The following is an 18,440-nucleotide window of genomic DNA, read 5'->3' on the forward strand; positions in this document are numbered from 1 at the left end:
GAAGGGGAGGCAGGCGGGGGGATGAGGTAACTGGGTGATGGGCACTGAGGGGGGCACTTGATGGGATGAGCACTGGGTGTTATACTATATGTTGGCAAATCGAACTTCAATAATACATATATAATAATTTATATCTATCTATATATAGATATGTATAGATATCTATGTATAGATATCTATGTATAGATAGATAGGTGTAAATTTCATAGCCACCCAAAGTCCCCAGGTCTCTTCCTCCAGTTAGAAACATGGCAGCCCATGGTTCCTATCCCATGAAAGAGGGAGTGTGGCTGCTGTGTTGGATTCCGAAATTGGCTGGACCTTGAGACAGAGGAATTAAGTTTGAGTTCAGGTTCCATGAGTTATTAGCTAAGGGACTTTGGACAAGCCACTTAATATCTCCAGGCCTCAATTTCCTATCTTCCAACTGAGAAAGGTAACATTACCCTCATGAGTCTTGAGAAATACATAGAACAGGCATGTGAAAGCACTCTGAAAACTCCAAAATAAGACACAAATGTGAGAGATTATTATTAAGGAGAAATATGGGAAAAGAAATGACCTAGACATGGGATCTGGAAATAGGCCAAACCTGTGCTATGCCCTTTATGATTGCTGCTTAAATTAAAAACACTGTCAGAATCACAGATCCTAAGCAAAGGTAAGATATATCTGTATCATAGAAGGTTTTAATGTATTCTCATGTGGAGGAAAGAGAGTGGATATATTGACTTCCTTAGACCCAAGGGAATCCTGTCCTATCCTATCCTATCTTATCCATTCATTCAGTATTCACAGAACATAATCTTAGCATCAAACCATGTGATACATGCTAAGATATGGAAACCAATGAGACATTGGTCCCTACTCTCCAAGAGTGGAGAGTTTCATATGGGAGACAGAAACTACTCCTTTCTAGGGAAAGAAGCAAAATAGAATCAAAGAAAAGCAAGCAGTTTTAGGGGATTTTGTTTTTAAAAGAACCATTACAAACATCCAGAGTGTTTTGGCCATCAGTTCACACTGCAATCAATCTTCTAAACTCTAATTCACCCATCTGCAGACTTGGATGGTGAGCATTTCTTTAAAGAGGTAAGAAAGATTCATTTCTGCTCACCAGCCACCAGATAAGAAGTAGGTGCATAGGTTGTTTTATTTTGCATTGTCATGTTCAGTGGATGCTTTTTCAGATATGTTCTTTTTATATCAAAGCAACTACATGCACAGTTAAAAATATGAACCCACTTTATAAGAAAAAGTGGAAGTCCTCTTTACCCATGTCTCCTCATCTCCCAAAGGCAAGCATTTTTAATGGCTAGCTCTTCTTCCACAAAGTTATGCTATATTTCTAACTATGCACATATGGCTATTTCTCCATTAATTTCCCCCAGACTTTCTTCATTGATTTCCCTCTTTGGGAAGATAACGTTTCCATCCTTTTCTATGGGGGTGAGCTCTTTTCCCCAATCTTGGACTAAAATGAGGGTTCTGTGGGTCTGAGAGCCTGCAGTGCATCATCCCATAGAGGCTGTTCCTCACACTGAGAGGCTAGAGGAGGAGAGTTTTGATGTGGTCAGTGTTAGCAGGTTCAGTCACACAAGCAACCTTCCCACAGGCACTGACTGCTAGCTCTTGCTGGAGTTTTCCAGTTGGAATTGCTCTGGAACCAAGCCTCCTGGAATGTAGGCTGGCATTGCAAATGCAAAAGAACTTTCAAGATGGAAAACTGACTGGAAGCGCAAGGATAGCTCTGGGGACCCGGGTGGAGGAGGAACTGAGTGGGTGGTAGTGGGTGGAATAGAAACAAGATAGGACATCTGCACAGTCCCTGGTACGGCTCAGAGAGGAAAGGGACGAAAAACAGTAACTCTTAGGGATGAGACCTTCATATACGATAACAAGCTGTGGGGAAGCCGAGGGATTATTCGGTGTACACTGTTGGGACAAATGTTGGCTAGCAGTTTGGCAAAGACTCAGGTTGATCCTCACGTAAGATTTAACACTGAAAAAAGAAAAAAAAACCCCAAACCTTCCAGGTCGAGTAACAGCTTTAAATTTTTAATAAAAATATGCACCAGAAAACAATAAAATTGAATATTTACTGAGGTACTGAAACAGAGGTAATTACGGGTGGACAAAACCACAAAATAAAAGATATATTTAATTATATATACGATATATGTTTAAAATGTATATATCATTATAGTATATCTATTATATTTAAGATACATATTCCCATGTGGAGGGATATTGAATCTCCATATCTATATACCTACATCTCATATATATATCTCCAATATATCTCTATCCAGTATATATCTAACACATATAATATCTCGAGGTATGTATATCTTTGGCTTTAAAAAATGTTAAAAGAAAGCAAAAACAGGACAATATTCTGAACAAAGATGACAAACCAAGCCTCAATATTCTCAACATAAAAGAGCTTATAAAACCATTATGAAAATCACTAAGCTCCTGAGAGCTAAAATAGCCAGAAAATAAAAATCACAAAGAGGAAACAAAACGGCTTTAAAAACATATGGGAAAATGTTCACCCTTACTAGTAATCAAAGAAATGCAAATTAAAACAGAGACACTATTTTCAGCCAGAAAATGTGTAACATTTTCAAAAAAAAAAAAAATACCCCAACTGATGGGGGTGTGGTAAAATTGATACTCTCATGCACTGCTGGAGGCAATGTGAGTTTGTGCAGCCCTTTTGGAAGGCAGCTTGGCAGTGTGCATCAAGAGCCTTAAAAATATCCATGCTTCTTAATTCAACAATTCTAACCTCCAAGGCAGCAATCGTAAATGCAGCCAAAGCTTTTTGTGTTAAAAAACTTCATTGCAGTGTTGGTTACCACAGTAAAAAGAAGAAGGCAGTCTAAATGTATAACAAGAGGAGGAATGGTTAAGTAAATGATGGAGTCCATTTGTTGGATTATTATAAACCATTAGTAGTGAGTCAGACCAACCTGGGTCTGTTCCTGACTTATCTTCCCTGAGCTCCAGGGAATGCTGCTTGCATTTCTGCTCATGCTTCCTTATCTGTAAAATTGAACTAATGGGCCCCTGCTAGGTGGTTGTGAGAATTTGGCTTGGTATTTGGTACGTTGACTAGGGGTACTTTTCTTGTTTCTCTTTCTTTCCTGTTTTAGCACCTGGCACTGGTGTTCTGAGGGGTGGGATAGTTATTTCTGTATCTCAAAGGATTCTGGTCCAGTGATTTTACTAAAGGGTTTAGGAGCCCATGGGGTGCCGCTGAGTGCAGCTGCTGCATAAATGTATGGTGAGGGCTTCAAGGACCCCATTCACCACCCCTCCACCTCCCTCATTCCTCTCCTAAAAAACACTCCCATTTCAGTTGGGATTGAATAGATGATTTTGCATTAGGTACTGAGAAAGGGGAGTAGAGGTTACAGAGGTGTTTGTGATGGTGAGATGAATAAGCCAGTCCTTATGCTCAATGAAAAGTTTTCTCTTTTTAATACTTATGCTTTGCAAGATGCTTAGTGGCACATAATGTTCTCCGTGTACATGAGAAAGTGAAGACACTCCCCTCTGTACTGTTAATGGTCCTGTTTTCATCCTCAATGGTGACATATTTTCCTTATTCCTATGGTGGACACAATTCCTTGTGATGTTTCTTTCCTAATGAGCTAAAATGTCTTCAAATCAATCCTGGGAATCCTTTAATTTAAAAACAACAACAACAACAACAAATTGACATGCAGCCAGAATAAGTAAGAATTCTTGGAGGAACCACCATCACTAGCTTTGTGATTCATTCAGCAGGTATGTGTTAAAAACCTATTATGAAAAAAAAAAACCTATTATGAAGCCAACTGGACTCATAATGCCAGTTGTACCTGTCACTTACCTTCTCTATACCTCAGTTCACCATCTATAAAAGAAGGAAGATAGGCAAAATGGCCTCTTTCAGCTGCAATGTTTTACATGCATGTTTTCAGCACAGGAAACAGTGCTGCAGAAGTCCTGAGGGATAATGCATTTGAGGGAGAATGGATGAAAAGAATGAATAAAGAAGGCAATTGCTGAAATAAATCGTAGAGGTAGGTGAAAATCTATGACCCAGAAAGGTGAAGTAACGTGGCCAAAGCCACGTACCTTATAAAGAGGGAATCTAGTATTCGGTCCCAGGTCCAGGTAACCAAAATCCATGCCCCTGCAATCACCAAAGACCTGATGAGACTTGACCTCTAGAAAGCTCTCCCCTCTCCCATAGCAAGGCTGACATTTGTCACAAGTTAGTTATAGTTGGATGCAAGGGCATTGGAACCGGACCCTGAGAGGCTGACCCAATTATCATCACTCTAACCTGCCACACAAAATTTAAAGCCAGCCACATTGGGAGGAAGTGTTTGCTGGGCTCTGATAAGGGCTTACATGGAGCGATGCCCTGCCTCACTCACCAGACTCCAACAAATTCCAACTGTTTATTTGATGAAAAATAGTTTGCCTTCCATTTACATTTCCCCTGATGGTGGGGGTCTGCAGGCTGAGCCAAGGAGTAGGATTGTATAGCATCAGGCTGATGTGTTGCTCATGCTATAGGAATGCACCGACTCAACAGGGAGGGGATGAGGACACCATTGCAATTCTCCAGGGCAACTCCACCAGGTTTATGGAAGCAGACCTTTTGTACGAAGCAAAGCAGACTTAGAAACAGAATGTACCTTCCTAATGACTTTCTCTTAGGAGAGTGAAGAAGGAAAGGAGAAAATGAGGGAGATAGAATGAGCTTTGCAAGAAGGTATTTACAATTAAATTGCATTTTAAAGGGAATGTGGAAATCCTTGCTCTGCAAAGAAGGTGGAAAGAAGCCAGCAAATTTTAGTAGAAAGTTAGAAAGTGACACAGGCTTTGGAGTCAAGAAGACTTGAGTTGAAGTGTTGATCTGCAATTATCAGCTGTATGACCTTGGCCAATTAACCCAGCTGGAATCAGCGTCTGAAAATAAGGATGATATACTTGCATGTTGCAAAGGTTGTGACACAGAAGTCACTGAACGGATTTTTTTCTCTGTCTCATTAACCAAGAAATATGTACAGTAAACAGGAATGGGTAGAGACAGAACACCCTGGAGTCATAAAAGTGGTCTCTAACTAGAAGCATGGTAGTTGGCACCTTGGAATCACCAGGAGTCTTTCTTAGAGAGGAAATCAGTTTTGAGTCATTGGAAGTAGCATCCCCTACAGAGAATGGGAGAGAGAGGAGGTGGAGGTTTTGGAGCCTCATTTGGGAAGTAGATCATGTGGTCTCATTCTCTTGGAAAGGGGATGTATATAAGGCATTTGGATCCATTTCCCAGGGTTTGAGAGAAGGAGTGAACTGATCACTGAGCTCAGACCCTGAGACGGGAAATAGTTGGGACTATAGGGTTCTGTGGGTAGCAGGGATAATGTCCCCAGTCCAACAGTCAAATGAAATGCTTTGTAATGGGGCTCACGTTTGGGCATCCTTGGCCAAGCTTAATTGAGAAAGAATGAGATTTAAAAAAAAAAAACAAACACAGTGTGGATCCAGGAACTGTAGCGCCAATGTAGACAGAGAGGACAAACATTATCTGTTAGACTCTGTAGCACAGTGATTCTCTTGGACTGTAGAATCATCTGGAAAGCTTTGAAAACAAATATTTGTTGTGAGCTCTACCCCAGGCCCATTAAATCAAAATCATCATGTGTAGCCGGGCTTGAGAACCACAGGTGTAGACCAACTTTATAAAGCATTTGGGTTGTTTTCAGTTTGGGGCTATCATGAATAATGTTGCTGTGAACATCTGTGTGAAAGTCTGTGTGGACACTGGTAAGTAAGTAGGAAAATGTGGTCTATCTATGCAATGAGATACTTTTCAATGATAAAAAGGAGCAAGCTACTGCATCATGCATGAGCCTCAAAAACATTATGTGAAGTGAAAAAGAAAAGCAGACACAGAGACAACAGATTGTACAATCCTATTTCCATGACATGTTCAGAAAAGATAGAAAGAAACGTAGATTAGTGGTTTCCTGGAGCTGGGGATAGGAATAATGGTTATCTGCAAACAGGCATGGGAGATCTTAGGAAGGTGCGGGTTTGTGTGTGCATATGAAAGTGCATTCAAATTGATTTATGAGGATATTTGCACCGTTTGGGTAAAGTTACTAAAAATCATCAAAGTGTATAATTGTAGAGGATGAATTTCAGGATATGTAAACTATAGCTCCATAGAGTCATTTATAAAAATTCAGTGAGGCAACAAGAAGCAATGGTGGTTGTGGACTATTTAAAAGCCACAGATTTTCCTGGGGCACCTGGGTGGCTCAGTGGGTTGAGCATCTGACTCTTGGTTTCGGCTCAGGTCATGATCTCATGGGTCGTGAGATGGATCCCTGCATCTGGCTCCATACTCAGCAGGGAGTCTATTTGAGATTCTCTCCCTCTTCCCCTCCCTCCACTCTCTCCCCAGCCCCTCTCTCTGTGGCTCTCAAATAAAAAAATAAAAAAATAAAAAAATAAATAAGCCATGGATTTTCCTGTTTGAGTGCGAAGCTAACAATTACATTACTCCCTCTACCCTCCACCATGGGTGGCCTGCACAGAACCTTGTTCCTTCTGCTATATGTAAAATTGATGAGGAGATGCATGAGAGGGCTCCCAGATGTTTTGCCAATCTAGTAGATAAGGACTCTAAGATTACCTGGAAAAACAAAAGCATCACTGTATTATCACATGACATTTACAGAGGAGCTGCTACCAGTTATGTGAAAATTAAGTGAGATAATAACTTACAGGTAGAGTACCTGGCAGGTGGAACATGTACAATGAATATTAGCCCTCATCTGCATCAGGAAAAGACTATTGTCTTTCTCTCTTCTTCTTTATGATCTCCTGTCTTACTGTTTCCCACCAGAACTGGGCATGCATCACATGGGGCTTTCATTTCCTCTGAAGCCCTCAGAGTCTCTTCTGCTCTTTGTTGGTACTGAAGACTTTCCCCATTGGCTCACTGATATTCTCTCCTCTCCCCTCGCTCACTCTGTTTTTATCTGGGATTTTTAAACTCAGGGGAAAACTGAACCCATTGCTTTCTGTCTCATTTTATGAACTGGGAAAGCCATAGAATCAGAGCAAAAATGGCAATTTGGCCATATCCCCAGTTGATTGCTATCAGAATTGGTACTTTTCACCTCATCACACCAACTCAGCCATCATCAGCTGCAAAGAGAGCCTACAGAAGTATTGTAAAGGACCCAGTTTCCAACTGTGCACCTTCTCAAGCCAGTGCCAACAAAGGGACCTCAGCCCACTGGTGAGATATCTCAGTGGTGTAGCCTGATGGAGGCATTTTGAAATCCCAGGTGTGCCATGGACCAGCTATGCAACTATGGGCAAGTTGTTTAACTCATAGGGTTTTTATTGGTCTAAAAAAATGGGAATGCTTGGTGCATAGGCAGACAGGAGAATTCAACAAGATTATTTATACAAAGAGGCTACAGGTCCAGGCATATGGTAGAGGCTCAATGAATTCTTATTCTCTCCCCCCAAGCCCCAGAAGATTAAGGAACTGCGGGACTGTCATGAATTGTCAAAGTTCATGGGTATCTTTGTCTCTGACATCAGAAACACTTGCGAACCTGGCAGTCCTAGGGTCATCAATCAGAACATCAGTTTGGAGTGGGTTGGAACTGAGAATACCAATGTTGAAAGTGAATGTAGACTCTACCAATGAGGCTGTTTATAGGAATCACTCACTCATTGTGTGACCTTGAGAAAGTCAATTAGTGACTTGAGAAAGTTATTTTAGCTTTCTCACCTGGGCGAAAGTAACTTATTTGGCAAGACATTCTATAACACATGCCATTAGCTTGCTTACTTCTCATTTGAAGCCTCATAAAATCAAAACATAAAAATGTGTTTTTGCCCATCAGTTATTGGACTGTCCAGAGATGTTGAGGCATCTGATGAAAGGGAAGATGGGTCATCATTTCAGATTGCCACTTGTATTAATCGATGCTTTTAATTGAGTATCCGGGCTCTCACTTTCCCCACGTGAATCCATTTGATGCTGTGGATAAATTTCCAATTGTTATACACAACAAGATTGTTCTGCTTTGATGTCAGCTTTTATGGTTTAATTACTTATATATATGCTTGTAAAATATACTTTACACTGCTAATATCCTCTTGACAAAGAAGTTTTCTTTCCCTTGCTAATCAGTTGAAATGCCTTGAAGAGGTTACCCACTCCTCTAGTTTCAAATGCAAAGGCTTGTAAATGGTTTAATTTTAAAATTTAATTAATTATTCCAGCTTCTAGCAGCTGTGCAGGGAAGTGATTGTTAATTCCCCATGGTAGAGATAATGTGGGCAGACAGAAGGGAGCTAAATCACTGCTGGCTGACCCTGAAAGGAGGAGGGAGGAGAGACCTTGATTATGTCAAATGGCCTGAATTCCATGACATGCTGACTCTTTGTGGGATCAGAACGTTTGAAAAAGTCATTCATGTTGCCTTGAAGCTGGAGAAGCCACTTAACAATGACAGCCATCCCTTTGGGGGAAACTCAGCGGAATCAAACAGGTTTTAGGAAGGTCTCGCTAATTCCCTAAGGCTGAAAAATGCCACCCAATGCCGAGAATTTGGTCAGCTGTCCTCTATTTAGCACAAATTCCGAAGCTGCACTCAAAGTCTAGCCCAGAGTGCTGGTTATTGGGTCCACTTTGAGTCGTGGCAATGGTTATGTGATGCAGCAGGGATAGCTGTCACTCAGTATCAAGTATAAATTCCTCAAATCTGATGACAAGGCATGCAGTTAAATATTCTCATATTCAGAAGGCATAGATCTGAGTTCAGTTCCAGTCTTTACCAGCGGGGTGAGATGGGTATATGAAGAAGGCAGTAATCCCTACATCACAGGGCTGCTGTGGGGATCAAATGTGATAATATCTTTAAAACCCTTAATACTGTGACTGGCTAGGTGTTCAATACACATTTCTTCTCAGAAAATCTTTATGCATATTTTTACATAATTGAGATTGCACTGCATATACAATTTTGCCTGAGATAGAAATAAAAATCTGAAGTCATATTTTATCAGAACTTCAGACATTGCTCTGTTGTTCTGATAAGTCAATATAGTCTGATTTTTTATATAAATGTTTCCCCCTTTCTCTTCAATACTTCAGTATGTTCCTATTAATTTTTGTGATCATAACGTATTGTCATATATATGAATTTGATTTAGCAATCTTTCAAGGATATCGGTGTCTATGTTGAGGAGTTATTTTGATCTGTAATTTCATTCATTTTTGGAATGACCTTGTCCAGTTTAAAGATCAGCATTTCTCTGGCTGCACAGAACATTTTGAGAGGTGTATCCTCCTTTTCTATTTTTTAAAAGAGCTTGTGTAAGTTTGGTGTGATTTCTTCCATAAATGTTTTACAGAATTCACCAATTCACCTTGAATTCAATTATTCTTTGTGGGAAAGTTTTTGACAAATTCTATTTCCTTAGCAATATTCTCTTATTATCTTTCTACTACTTCTAGGATCTGTGGAGTTCATAACCTCTTTTCATTCATGATTTTTAGATTTGCATTATTTCCTATTTTTCTTGATCAATTTACTTAGGACTTTATCAAATTTATTGATGTTTTAAAGAAGTAACTTTTGAGTATGTTAATTTTCTCTTTTTTTCTTTTATTCACTTCATTTATTTCTCTTTATTATTTTCTTCACTTTTACTTACTTTGTTCTTTTTTTCCCTTTAAGGTGCAACATTAGTTCTATACTCTTCCTGTTCCAACCTCACCCTCTTCTCTTTTCGAGACCGTAACTATACGCCTGTCAGATCATTTGATATTGTCTCATAGGATCTTGAGGCTCTGTTAACTTTTCTTAGATCTTTTTTCCCCTGTGTTCTTTAAAGCTGATAAATTTCAATTATCTGCCTTCAAATTCACTGACTTTTTTTGCCTATGAAATTTTTAAATTTCAGGTATTATATTTTAATTTTTAAAAAAGATTTTATTTATTTATTCATGAGAAACAGAGAGGGTGGGGGGAAGCAGGCTCCACACAGGGAGCCCAATGCGGGACTCGATCCTGGAACTCCAGGATCATGCCTGGGTCGAAGGCAGGCGCCAAACCACTGAGCCACCCAGGGATCCCTGGTATTGTATTTTAATTGTTATACTTTTAATTTCTAGTCTTTTCATTTGGCTCCTTTTTGTAGTTCCATTTAATTGTTGAGATTTTCTACCTATTTATTCATTAAGACCATGTTTTCCTTTCTTTAAGTCTCTCCTTCAGTTATTTGCACATATTTGTAATAGCTGCTTAAAAATCTTTGGGGATCCCTGGGTGGCTCAGCGGTTTAATGTCTGTCTTTGGCCCAGGGCATGATCCTGGAGTCCCGGGATCGAGTCCCACATAGGGATCCCAGCATGGAGCCTGCTTCTCCCTCTGCCTGTGTCTCTGCTTCTCTCTCTCTCTCTCTCTCTCTGTATCTCTCATGAATAAATTAATAAAATCTTAAAAAAAGTCTTTGTCTGCTTAGCCCCACATTTAGACCAGTTTGGGATTGGTCTATAGTGACAACTTTATTTTTCTTAACTATGGCTCACTTTTTCTCATTCTTTGCATAGCTAGTGTTTTTTTTTTTCAATTGAATACTTGACACAATAGATAATATTATGGAGCAGAACTTTGGGTTCTGCTTTTCTGAAGAGTATTGATTCTTCAACCACTAGCTGATCACCAGGAACTTGTGAAGGTTTGGTTTTGCATTTTGCTAGTGCAAATCTATGAAAGAGTGTTTCTCAAACATCTCTAACTCAGTTGACTTCAACCTCTATACTCTGTCTCCCCTGCAGGTCTTACTGGGGCTTGTTTTTAGGCTTCATTAAGACAAGCCACTAGTAAGTTTTACTCTAGGGTGTCTCTTTATCCTAATTTGATGACATTCTTATGTGTTGGCGGGATTTCAGGTGTGTTAAGAATGTGTTAAGAAGATCCCTCTAATCTAGGGCCAGAACACACCAACATTTCTGTTACTTTTCTTCCCCCAGCTGACCTATAATATCTAATTCCAATTTCAATCCATTGTAGCTTTTGTCTGGTAAACCTTGTGAGGTCTCACTTTGAGAACGGACAACCTAGCTTTCCTCCGTAGACTTGCAGGGAGCCCCCTGCATGGACTTCTAGGGTTCCCTCTCCACACAGCTTCCATTTCTTTGATGCCTTATCAAACACTAATTACTTCATTATGTCATCAATTCAATCATTAAACAGATTCCCAGTGGCTTCATTTCAGATGTCCAGAACTCTGACTGATGCCTATTCAACTTAGCAGAAGAAGAAACTATTGCTTTCTTCTCAGACTCTAGTTCTCTGTATCAGGCTGGGAAAATTTTTCATAGACAGAGAGCTGTGTGATCATAGGGCTCAGCTAGGAGGTCTCTTCTTTCAGGTATTACAGTCTTGTGCTGTTTTCTGTTAACTTACATATTTTGTCTAGTTTTATAGTTGTTTACAGGGAGGAGACTGGCCCAGTACCAGTTATTCTATCATAGCCAGAAGAATTTGGCATTTTGTTTTAATAACTGGAATTCAGATAACTTCATCAGGATATACTTAGATCTGATATTTGTGTTTACTAACACACGGGTGGTCAATAAAAATTTGTTGAATAAACAAAATATGTTAGGTAATTACCTGTTCAGTCTTTTCTACAGCTCAGGAAAATTTTCTTTTATTAGCTAGTTGATAATTTCCTCTCTTTCATTATGTCTGGAACATTTACTAAACAGATTTGAATACCTGGATATATCTTAATATCCACCTCCTATTTCATGTTTGACCTTCTTTTTTTTTTTTTACCAGTTCTGACAAAATCCTTCAGATTTGGGGGAATTTTTAAAAATCCCTAGTCCAGATTTTAGTCTTCACTGGTATCCACTCTTCTGTGCAGATCATCTACATTCTAAATTTTAGTTTTTACTTGGACAATTTGGTTTTAAAATTTTGTTTTGGAGAGCTCTCATTGTTTCTTTTTCTTCGCAGCCTGTTCTTTCTTATTGATGGGATAAATGGATAAATTTCCTTCAGTTTATTGTGTTAGCTGCTCCCTCAGACATTAATTTGCTGTTTATTGTATTTTGAAAATCTCTTTCACACTGTTTGGTTTCTCCAAATGTATGGTAGTTATTCGTTGTTTTTCATAATTATTGATGTAACGTAAATTGAGTGATGTTGGCAGCTGAGGAATAATTCTTTAGTTCAATGAAATTTCATGTTCTGTTGGCGATGAATGCAGATTTCGATCATGAAGGCCTTAATGATGGAGGAGGAGATAGGAGACTGGGCTTTCCTTTAGGGTATGCAAGCAGAGGATTTTTCATTTTCAGTAAGTGATCTTGCCATCTTTCCTTGGAACTATAAGTTGTCTGAGGCACAGCCCCACTTCAATGGCCATAGATTACTCTGGGAGTCTTTATCAGAATTTCTGGATAAAAGATTTGTACACAAAGCATTATCCTAGAGTGTCAATAAAGTGTCAATAAAGCCACTCCAATATCCAGGGCCTGGCTGAACTGGTCTATCTTTTAATTCTTTACCCTGATGACAACCCCATGGCCAATGTTCTTCATCCCTTCTACCCATTTTCTTTCCTTTTCCAGGGCTTCCTCTTTTGTCATGTGTTGGTAGTACTCTTCTCATCCTTCCAGTCCTGCTATGAATTTAAAGAACATGTGGATGCTTTTCTTCTGTTGTTTTAGTCATGCATATTAAACCCAAAGTCACCACTTATATTCTATTTTTTAGTACCCAAGCATTTTCTTGGTCACTAAATTTATTCACACCCATGTAAAATCAAAGTCAAGAACCCAGATAAAGCAGGCAAACAGATCTGAGTGAGCTACTTGTCTGGGTAAAATAGAACAGCCAGTGTTTGTTCATTTCACAGCGATTAGAAAACAATTAAACCAATATTAGAGAAAAGCGTAACAAGAAGGAATATGTCATTTGCAAAGGCCATCTGAAAGCTTTAATGCATGTTTATTTATCACTAGGGGACATTTGCTGATAAAATAGATTTTCATCCAAAGTACCCCAGAACAGCAGACATTGATGGATAGAATAGATTTTTAAGAAGAAGGTAATGGAATTAGCATAAAGGGCACTTAAACATCTTGACCTTGTGTATAAAGCCATAAAGATGATACTTCTTAGAGGCCTTATAAACATAATTGCATTAAAAAAGGTGAAGCTGTGGAGTTTGTTTGTTTTGTTTTTGCTTTTAGTGAGAGCTGAGCTGATGAATTATAGTCACTGTGCAACTGCAGTGTGGGTATGGGTTTATATCTTTTTATATTTTTTCACTCATTACTTTATTGATTCACTCATTAAACAAATATCAATTAAGTATCCACAGCAGCCACCAAACACTACTCCTGCAATTAAGGAACTCGCATTCTAACATAAGAGGGAAAAAGGAAACACATCATTTACAATACTGTAAAGTAGTCCAACAAAAAATTAATTACGTGCTCTCTGAGATCCCATGAGAACCTTACTAAATTGGGGGGATAAGAAGGCCTCCCAAAGGAAGAACAACTAGGCTGAAATCAGGACTGGTAGGATTTAATCAGGAGCAATAGATATGATATTTTATTTTATAGATCTATTAGATATGAGCAATAGATATGATATTTTATTTTATAGATCTATTTATTTTTGAGAAAGAGAGATAGAGAACACAAGGGGGACGGGGAGAGGGAGAGAGAGAATACCAAGCAGACTCCATGCTCAGCATGGAGCTTGACATGGGGTCAATCCCACCACCTTGAGATTACAACCTGAGCCAAAACCAAGAGCCAGACGCTTAATCAGTGGAGCCACTCAGGCACCCTTAGGAATGATATTTAGATACAATAGATGTTTAAGCATCCAGAGGCATTAGTGAGAATATGTTCCAGAAGAATTACAAGCACATCCACATGTGAGGGGGAAAGAGCAAGAAATAATGCTGGGACAGTAAGTGCAAGTCACAACATGTAGCATCTCTGACCCAGTCTGAGTTCTGGGCAGAGGGACACAGTATGGTCAGGTTTGGCTGCAGAGTGTAGAAGAGATTACAGACAGCAGAACTGTGATCACAAGACCATCTCGGGGAGTATATGGAAATCCAGCTGAGCAATGGCAGTCACTTTCACAAAGGTGCTGTCAGTGAGAGTGAAGATGAACAGGGCAGTTCTAGAACTGCTTTGTGTCATAATAGGTAGGATCTGGTGAGTGTTTGCACCTGACGGTGACAGAGAAGGAAGGATACATCATTGTGGATACTCTCTTGCTAACAGATTAATTCAGGTCCATTCACACTCATCCCTTGAATGAGTGAAGAACGCGGATGGGCATGTGGATGGGCACAATATTGGAGGAGGAGCTTTGGGAGGAAAAAATGTGTTCAGTTCTGGATATCTGACTGCGAGGCACCAGTGGGACCACATAGTAGGTAGCAAGATATGTTAATATGCAGTTCAGATGGGAGATCTGAGCTGAAGATTGTATCCAGGGAGACTGAGCGGTAATGATAATCGAAAACACAGGACCAGGTAAAAATGAACCATGAAAAGAGCACAAGGGATAAAATATCAAAGAGGTAAGGGGAAGGCTAGACTAGTTTGGTGTATTAGCTCAGGTTGCCACATGAAATATCCTAGACTGGGGGGTGCTTGAACAACAGAAATATCTTTTCTCATAGTTCTGGAGGCTGGAAGCTCAACATCAGGGTGCCAGCATGATTGGATTCTGACAAGAGCCCTCCTGTTTGCTGGCAGAGGATAGACGGCCATCTTCCTGCTGTGCCCCCACAGGGTGGAGAGAGAGGAATTGTTTGTTGATTGATTGATTGATTGATTGATTGACTGATTGATTGATTTCTGGCAGCACTGAGTTCCAGGATGAATCCTCAAGCTCCAAACTCCTGAATCTTTTTGTGTGATCACTGTAACCCTCTACCCAACTTTCCTTCCAGACACACAATTCAAAAATTCCCTCTTTGGCCTGAGCTCATTTGAGTTGTGCCTATGCCTTTATAATTTCTGAAGAATCCTCACTAAGACTGAAATTGCTGGTGTGGACCTGGAAGCAAGTACACTCTGATGTGAGGAATAATGGGCAAAAGTCTAAAACAAAAACAAAACAAAACAACAACAAAAACCCAAAAAACAACATGTAGTTGTTTTGCAAGAGAGATTCGTTCATTCCTTCAACACAAATTTACTACCTTGTGTAAGGATTTAACACTGAACATAGGTGGAAAGGTATGTGCATAGCTGAATGTGAATAAATCTCTCAGATAAAAAACTCTGTTGAACATCCAACTTCCGAGCCTGTTTATGGTGTGACCTAATCTTTGCTCCTACAGCATTGCATGCGTAGCAGTACTATTGCATTTTTATGTCAGTGCTGCAAGGGCAAACATTTTTATTTCCAGAAGCCAGCCAAAGCAGAACCTCTCCCTTAAATGTAGCATTTGTTTCGGGGATGAAGATGAAAACAGAAACACACTTTCCTGGATCGCATCTTCTCTCGATTATTTGTCTCCAGGGTGCGCAGCCACTATGCTTGCAGCCAAGATAAGCACCCAGAGAATGACAATGGCAGAGCACGGTGAGCACCCACGAGGACAGGGGCTAATATAGAAACAGGCCTTCTGCACCGGGGAACGTGGTATCTTGCGTTGCTGCCAATTAATTAGTGATGAGTTTGTCGTGTTGCTTGTTGCCCAGGATGATTAATCTGAGCCTGAATCCAACGAAACCATTAAGGAAAGTTCACAGCAAGATAAGCTGTGAGTGACAATGTTACCCTTTAGAAGAAGGGGAGCTGACAGAATGAAATGCACCCCCCTGCCTCCCCCTCGCTGGTTTCCAGCCTGTCACAGTAAAATCCCCGAGCTCCTGCTGTGACAAAAGAGCTGAGAAGGCATGCTTGAGAGTCATGATCAAGGACTCTCTGGACTTCATAGGGCCTGGGGGTTCACTTCTCCAACCAGCTCGTCCCACAGATGAGGGGGCCAAGGTCCAGAGAGGTTATTGTACTCAGGTGTAGACACACAGCAAGCCTCTGACTCATTTGGGGCTGCAGCTCTGCCTTTTGGCTCCCAGTGTTGTGCCTTCCTAGCCTGTCACAGGGTTGTGTTCTCACAGAGGAGACGGGCAGTGTTGAGCATGCTCCTTTTTTTTTTTTTAATTGGAGTTCAATTTGCCAACATATTGCATATCACCCAGTGCTCATCTGGTCAAGTGCCCCGCTCAGTGCCCATCACCCAGTCACCCCAACCCCCGCCCACCTCCCCTTCCACTAACCCTTGTTCGTTTCCCAGAGTTAGGAGTCTTTCATATTGTGTCACCCTCACTGATATTTCCCACTCATTTTCTCTCCTTCCCCTTTATTCCCTTTCACTATTTTTTATATTCCCCAAATGAATGAGACCATATAATGTTTGTCCTTCTCCAACTGACTTATTTCACTCAGCATAATACCCTCCAGTTCCATCCATGTCGAAGCAAATGGTGGGTATTTGTCGTTTCTAATGGCTGAGTAATATCCCATTGTGTACATAGACCACATCTTCATCACTTGCCATCAGGGAAATACAAATCAAAACCACAATGAGATACCACCTCACACCAGTGAGAATGGGGAAAATGAACAAGACAGGAAACCACAAATGTTGGAGAGGATGTGGAGAAAGGGGAACCCTCTTGCCCTGTTGGTGGGAATGTGAACTGGTGCAGCCACTCTGGAAAACTGTGTGGAGGTTCCTCAAAGAGTTAAAAATAGATCTGCCCTACGACCCAGCAATTGCACTGCTGGGGATTTACCCCAAAGATACTGATGCAGTGAAACGCCAGGACACCTGCACCCCGATGTTTAGAGCATGCTCTTTAAGGATGTCAGAAGAGAGGCCTGGAGACTTGCCTTCTGGTGCAGGTTCTGGCCTCAGCTTGCCCCTGGAACTGAAGATAGCTGCTGCTGGTGGCTTGGTGGTTTCCCTCCATGGCTTCCAGAGGCTGGATAAGCTTCCTCACACATCATGGTCTCAGAGAAGCTCCAAGATCTCTTGAGATCCAGACTCTGAAACTTACACAATATTGCCTCTATTGCTCTTTGTTGGTCAAACCAAGCGTCCGGGCCAGCCAAGCAGACTCCAGCCTGTGAGGAGGAATGATAAAGTTATATCGCCAAAGGTCATATGGGATATAACTTATTTTTTCAGCAATCTGTGCAAATTGTATCTTTCACTTCTGACAGTCTAGAAATTTAAAGTTCCCACAAGAACAGCAAAAATAACCCCACTGACTCCATGACCCAGACATACTTGACATATCTTCTTTGGATGATGTTGCTTCTGAATTGCTCCCAATTACCTGGTGGTGTTGGTGGTGGTGGTGGTGGTGATGTACAGGCATGGGGCTGAGGGAAATATAAGCGTTATGTATATAGATCATGTGATTGCATAGAGGCATGCATGCCAGTTTATGCTCAAGTGCATGTTTTACTTTGATATGTGACTTATTTTTCAGAGAAGATGTCATGCGACTCAAAAGAATGTATAATATCAAAAGAGAAAGCTCAAATTCAAAGTAGATGCCAGGTAAGTTAACACAGAATGGCAGTAAAATGGAGCCAGAAATGACTTAAAAATGCGTAGCATTATGTCCTTGACTACTTTGGAGAGACAAACTATAAACTTGACTCTGCACTTCCTAGGAGCATCACAGACTCCTGTGGAGAAATACTGACTTCTCATCTCTTGATCTTGGAGCCTCCTGAAGAAACTGCATTTCTCCCCACCTCCCAATGGCTTTGGATTTCATGACTCATTCATATAAATTTATCTTTTTCTTTTTGTAGCTTGATTAGGGTCCTTTATGATCAATTTATTTTTTTTTCTAAAATGTGATCATTTTGAGGGCACCTGGGTGGCTCAGTCTCATGCAGCTGAGACTCTGAAGAGAGTCACTGAAAGAGTCTGCCTTCAGCTTGGGTCATGATAAAGAGCCCTGGGATTGAGTCCCATATCGGGTTCCCTGCTCAGCAGGGAGTCTGCTTCTCCCTCTCCCTTGCTGCTCCCCCTGTTTGTGCTCTCTATCTTTCTGTCAAAAAAATAAATTCTTTAAAAAATATGTGATCTTTTTGGGGGACACCTGGGTGGCTCAGTTGGTGAAGCATCTACCTTCGGCTTAGGTCATGATCCTGGGGTCCTGGGATGGAGCCCCAGTGTCGGGCTCCCTGCTCAGCAGAGAGCCTGCTTCTCCCCTTCTCTCTATCAAATAAATAAATAAAATCTTTTTAAAAACTGTGATCTTTTTAAAATTTATATTTATTTATTTATTTATTTATTTATTTATTTATTTATTGTGA

At 40.4% G+C, this 18,440-nt stretch overlaps 1 long non-coding RNA gene across 2 annotated transcripts; it reads left to right on the top strand.

The window, feature by feature from the left end:
- The first annotated feature begins 14,274 nt into the window (after nucleotides 1-14,274).
- LOC144319018 (uncharacterized) lies at nucleotides 14,275-18,202 on the top strand. 2 transcript variants are annotated; one of them, XR_013384941.1, is made up of 4 exons: nucleotides 14,275-14,667; nucleotides 15,505-15,680; nucleotides 17,600-17,670; nucleotides 17,787-18,202. It is a non-coding gene; the product is annotated as an uncharacterized LOC144319018 (long non-coding RNA). The 2 variants fall into 2 exon arrangements; XR_013384940.1 differs by lacking the exon at nucleotides 15,505-15,680 and having other exon boundaries at nucleotides 14,278-14,667.
- Nucleotides 18,203-18,440: the final 238 nt, after the last annotated feature.

This window comes from Canis aureus, chromosome 8, assembly GCF_053574225.1.
Source record: "Canis aureus isolate CA01 chromosome 8, VMU_Caureus_v.1.0, whole genome shotgun sequence".
NCBI classification, from domain to species: domain Eukaryota; kingdom Metazoa; phylum Chordata; class Mammalia; order Carnivora; family Canidae; genus Canis; species Canis aureus.